Here is a 6,000-nt window from a genome sequence, read left to right as displayed (position 1 = left end):
TGATCTCTTCCAGGCTTCTGCCTTGCCCATTAGCAAATGTGCGGAACCCATAGTTCCCCCTTTTATAAAATTGTATTTTTTTAAGAGATAGGGTCTCATTCTGTCTCCCAGGCTGGAGTGCGGTGGTATAATCATAGCTCACTGTAGCCTCCAGCTTCTGGGCTCAAGTAATACTCTTGCCTCAGCTCCAAAAGAGCTGGGACTAGAAGCATGCACCAGCATGGCAGGCTAATTTTTAAAATTTTTTTGTAGAGGTGAGGTCTCGCATTGTTACCCAGGTTGATCTTGAACTTCTAGCCTCAAGTGATCCTCCTGCCTCAGCCTCCCAAAGTGCTAGGATTACAGGGATGAGCCACTGCATCTGGTTGTATTTATTTTTTGAAAAAAAAATTAAAATTTTTGAGATAATTTTAGATTCACATACAGTTGAAAGAAATACTACAAAGAGATCTCAGTTTCCCCCAGTGGTAACATCTTTCACAACTACAATATCACTGCTCAGATATTAACAGGTACAGTCCATCAATCTTTCAGATTTCTCCATTTTTTATCATACCCATTTTTTGTTTTTGTTTGTTGAGATGGAGTTTCACTCCTGTCGCCCAGGTTGGAGTGCAGTGGGGCCATCTCGGCTCACTGCAACCTCCGCCTCCTGGGTTCAAGTGATTCTCCTGCCTCAGCCCCCCGAGTAGGTGGGATTACAGGCACGCGCTACCACGCCTGGCTAATTTTTGTAGTTTTAGCAGAGACGGGGTTTCACCATGTTGGCCAGGCTGGTCTTGAACTCCTGACCTCAGGTGATCTGCCCGCCTCGGCCTCCCAAAGTGCTGGGATTACAGGTGTGAGCCATCACGCCCAGCCTGTTGTATCCATTTTTATAAATACGTATGTGTTTAGTTCTAGTTTTATCACACGTGTAGGTTCACGTATCCACCACCGCAGTTGAGATACCGAGCTGGAATCCATCTCCAGCAGTATTCCTCCAGTTCTCCTCCTTTTATAGTCACACTCCCTTTCTGCCCTGAACCCTGGCAGCAACTAATTTGCTCCCCATTTCCAAACTTTAGTCATTTCAGGAATGTTATATAAATAGAATTGGGCCGGGCACAGTGGCTCATGCCTGCGATCCCAGCACTTTGGGAAGTAGGATGATCACTTGAGGCCAGGAGTTCAAGATCAGCCTAGGCAACATAGCGATCTCCCCATCTCCCTGTATAATTTTAAAATAAAAATGAATTTAAAAATTATAAATGGAATCATAGAGTATGTAACCTTTTTTTACCCATCTTAGTTCTCTGGAGATTTACCCAAGTTTTGTTGCCCGTCTCAGCAGTCATTCCTTTTCATTGCTGATTAGGATTCCACGGAATGGATGTAGTGCCTTTTTTAGTGACACAGTCATACATACAAATCTCGATATACTCTACATAAAGGTTATAAAGTCATGGCTCCTTATCTGTGAATCCTTGAGCCTAAGGAAGAATGCAAGACAGAGCCACTTCTGGAGCTTTCTTTTCAGCTCCTGGAGCTGAGCCTGGCTGAAACCCGCCTTCCCCATCTGCCTTTGGGCATCTGGGAAGCAGCCCAAGCCTGGGGCTGAGTGAGAGCTTCTGGGAGAGCTCTTCCTGAGACAAGGGACAGTCCCTGGACGGTGGAGGAAAGGGTTGTTGGGGGAAGGAAGAAAGCAGAGGCTGTGAGACTTTCTCCAGGCAACTGTCTCCACTGGCTTTGTCACTCCCTACCAGGTTCCCAGAAGACTCTACTTCCAGCCAGAGTGCCTCCTCCCAGAATCTTGAGGGTTCTCAACCCCTCTCCAACTTAGCAGTTCCATCTGTCACAGTTACATGTGTACATGAGTGAAAGCCTGCTCCCATCTAACTTGATTCTCTCAGGACGCTTCTAAGGATGCCTCCTCCCCTGTTGCCCAGGCTAGAGTGCAGTCGTGTGATCATGGCACACTGCAGACTCGAACTCCTGGACTCAAGTGATCCTCCCACCTCAGCCTCCCCAGTAGCTAGGACTCCAGGTGCACACCACCACATCTGGCTAATTTTTTATAGATAACAAAGTTTCCCTATGTTGACCAGGCTGGTCTTGAACTCTTGCCTCAAGCAATCTTCCTGCCTCAGCCTCCAAAAATCCTGGGTTTACAGGCATGACTCCCTCTCTGACACTCTCTGAAGCTAGAAAGTGAGAAAGGGGGGCTGGGAGAGTAAACCAGCTGGGAGCATTGGGAGGCTAGAAAAGAAAGAGGTTAGAATGGACTGGAGCAGTCAGGAAGGCTTCCTGGAGGCAGTAGTCTTAAAAGACTGGTGAGAAATGAATGCATAGAGAGGAGCAGGAAGGGCACTTGGAGTGAAGCAAGGGTGGGGCGGAGGAGGGGTTTGTGCAGGAGACGGGGTCAGAGCTGGAACTCAGAGCGTCATGCTTGGGTGCTTGTTGGTGGTGGGCAGGGCCAGGCAGCTTTCCTTCCCTTCACCTGCCCAGGGACAGTGACCTGCAGGCAAGAGACTGGACAGAAGAAAGAGGACGGGCCTGCCAGTAGCTTAATCAGTGATACCAGTCCCCTTGCATCATGACCTGTAGGTCTCAGAGAGTTCCTGGGGCTGACTGCAGCCAGTCCTGGCTCTTCCAGTACCTGCTAGAGGAGAGTGAGCCCAATAGTCTGGTTTGCTCAGAACTGAGGAGGGCTCTTGGGACATAGGACTCCCATTTTTAAAATGGGAGGAGTTGGTCACTCTGTGAAGAAATCTCTTCCAGAGAGAGGGCCCAGAGCAAGTCTGAGGCAGCCACCCCAGTGATCCATGCTATCGGAAATACGACTTGAGTGTTTTTAGGAGGGGAAATGTTTAGTTTTCAGTTTTATAAAATTGTCTTCCAATAACTTAGGGCAGGATTTATATGTTACTGCAAATAATAAAATGAGCTATTAATAAAATGGATTAAACTGATCCATAGATCAGTTTGGCAGTGTTTCCCAGTATTTCCTCAAGAGATATTAATGAGTATCTCCAGAACACAGGATTCTTTTTTTTTTTTTTTGAGACGGAGTCTCGCTCTGTCACCCAGGCTGGAGTGCAGTGGCGCCATCTCAGCTCACTGCAAGCTCCGCCTCCCGGGTTCACGCCATTCTCCTGCCTCAGCCTCCGGAGTAGCTGGGACTACAGGCGCCCACACCACGCCCGGCTAATTTTTTTGTATTTTTAGTAGAGACAGGGTTTCACCGTGTTAGCCAGGATGTTCGCGATCTCTTGACCTCGTGATCCACCCGCCTCGGCCTCCCAAAGTGCTGGGATTACAGGCTTGAGCCACCGCACCCGGCCAGAACACAGGATTCTTATGGTCCTTGGGAACACTGAGTCTTCCCAAATCCACCTGTCCCACCCTTACCCTGGAGAGACACAATGTACTGCCCATCAGTACATTGAGGCTCAGAAAGCCCCAAAGGAGAGAAACTTGTTTTATCCTGTTTAATGGCTAAAGAAACAAGGTTATTTGCACAGATGTAGTCTGGTCTCTCAAGTGGTATTGAGTCCCTAATACATTTTCCCTGCTACACACACCACAAGTTTTCTCTTCCATCCTGTTTGGAAAACTCTGGAAGTGAACATAGATCTACAGGCTGCCACCCACTTTATGGCCCTGGAATCCCTGTATCAGCTCAATAATCCCACAGCCAGGTTTTAAGGATAAATCAGCTAGAAGTGTAATTTCTATTCTTGTTCGATTTTTTTTCTTTAATAATCCACTGGCTGGATTATTACTGGATTAATACTGGATCCTATTCAAAGGCCACAAAATTTCAACTCCCCACATGCCTCATACCAAAGCCCTAGGCCTGGGCTTTGTTTCCCTCAGGCTGGGACCAGCAGCAGCTGGGGGTCCATGCCCTGGAGCCGCTCATCACTTCTGAAGGCCTCAGAAAGATGCACCAAGCTGAGGCCTGGCAGCGTGGAAGAGTAGGGTTGGCAGCCCTCCACTCTTTCTTTCCCTTACCTTCTTTTCTGAGGCAGTCCTGAATATCCCCCAGATACTGTTTCCGAAAGACTTCGGCTGCTCCAGGCTTTTCTGGCCCCTGTGGAAAACAAGCCAGGTGGCTTTCAGTTCTCCAGACCCAGGCTGGGGCCAGACCAGGGCCAGGAGGTGTCACCCAGGGTCTCTCATGGGCCCTCCCCAGCATCCTGCCTCTGTCTACATGATGGACTATATCAAGGGAGGCCATTGCAGTTGTTGACACAATGGGTTTTTTTGCAGTCATGAACCCCCAGCTGGAGCATTAGGAGAAGAAAGGCAGGAGAGGCCGGCCTTACCCAAGATCTGCCCTCAGCTCTGCAGTCCCCTGACTGGGGCAGGTGGGGCAAGGATGTAGTCATAGTGTGCAAAAGCAGGCAAGAGAAGCAGTGGAAAAGGCAGGATTGGAGGATGGCTTGGAGAGTGAGAGGTGTTCTAGTCCCAAATTAGGAGGAGATTTGGGCCCTGGTAAAACTGTGAAGTGGTACAAGTTGGGCTCTGGAGGCATGAAAAGTGGGAGTGGAGTGGGCACCTTCCACAGGAAGCCAGGTCTTCTGCTTTCTTGTGGCCCAGGCACTGTCCCCCTCTCCACCCTCAAACCCCATTGGGAGGAAAGTCAGATGAACCAGCACCCACTGAGGATCCCAGTCTTGGCTGAGGAAAAGCCACCTCACCTTCCCCAGAGGACTGAGATCCCAGACATGAGCATGATGGCTGGTAAGCTGGGGCTGCCACTTCCATCCCAAAAGCCGTCCACCAAAAAGCCCCGGAAGCAGTGTCAAGGGACATGACAGCATCAAGCTCAGAGACCTGACGGTGGATAGCTGCAAGGATCGATTGTGTATTCCAGGGAGCGGGCCTTCCTCTCCCCACCCTTCAGAACCCTGCCCCGGTTAGGGCTGTGCAGTTTAAGAGAAGCCCTGAGAGGGAGCAAGGATTGACCTGGAGGGGTGTTCTTCTGATGGCAGTCTCTTTCTGTTGCCCAGGTTGGAGCATACAGGCACAATCTGGGCTCACTGCAACCTCCGCCTCCCAAGTTCAAGCGCTTCTTGGGCCTCAGCCTTCTGAGTAGCTGAGACTACAGGCACCCGTCACCACGCCCGGCTAATTTTTTGTGTTTTAGCCTGGCCTCAAGTGATCCGTGCGACTCGGCCTCCCAAAGTGCTGGGATTACAGGCCAGAGCCACCACACCTGGCCAAGATTTTCTTTTTTCTTCCTACACATAAGTGAGCACATGTAATATTTCTCATTCTGTGCCTAGCTTATTTCACTTAATATACAGACCTGCAATCTCATCCATTTTTTCTGCAGTGGAGAGAATTTTACTGCTTTTGAGGCTGAATAATACTTCACTGTGTGTGTATACCACAGTTTCTTAATTGAAACACATTTTGAAAAAGCAAATATTTTTCAAATGTCTCGGAATGTGAAACTTTAGGGATACTGTGCCCATTTTATTCTATTTCCCATTTTATGTATATGCAAGTGTATCATAAAGCAGCAATCAATGGGTGTATAAATCCATAACTTCAACAAATGTAAAATGAAAATGCTAAGTGGTGGCTGGGCGCGGTTGCTCATGCCTGTAATCCCAGCACTTTGGGAGGCCGAAGTGGGCAGATCACCTGAGGTCGGGAGTTCAAGACCAGCCTGACCAATATGCAGAAATACTGTCTCTACTAAAAATACAAAAAAAAAAAAAAAAAAAAAAAAAAAAAAATTGCCGGGCGTGGTAGCGCATGTCTGTAATCCCAGCTACTCAGAAGGCTGAGACAGGAGAATCGCTTGAATGTGGGAGGCAGAGGTTGCAGTGAGCCGAGATCGTGCCATTGCACTCCAGCCTGGGCAACAAGAGTGAAACTCTGACTCAAAAAAATAAAAATAAAAAATAAAATGCTAAATGGTAAGAAAAAACAGCATAATAAAAATTTGTATGGTGTTAAAGGGCAATGCATTTGAAGATAATATATGAAGAAATCATATTACAA

The sequence above is a fragment of the Nomascus leucogenys genome, chromosome 14 (genome assembly GCF_006542625.1).
Source record: "Nomascus leucogenys isolate Asia chromosome 14, Asia_NLE_v1, whole genome shotgun sequence".
NCBI lineage: Eukaryota > Metazoa > Chordata > Mammalia > Primates > Hylobatidae > Nomascus > Nomascus leucogenys.
This window is presented reverse-complemented; position numbering follows the sequence as displayed.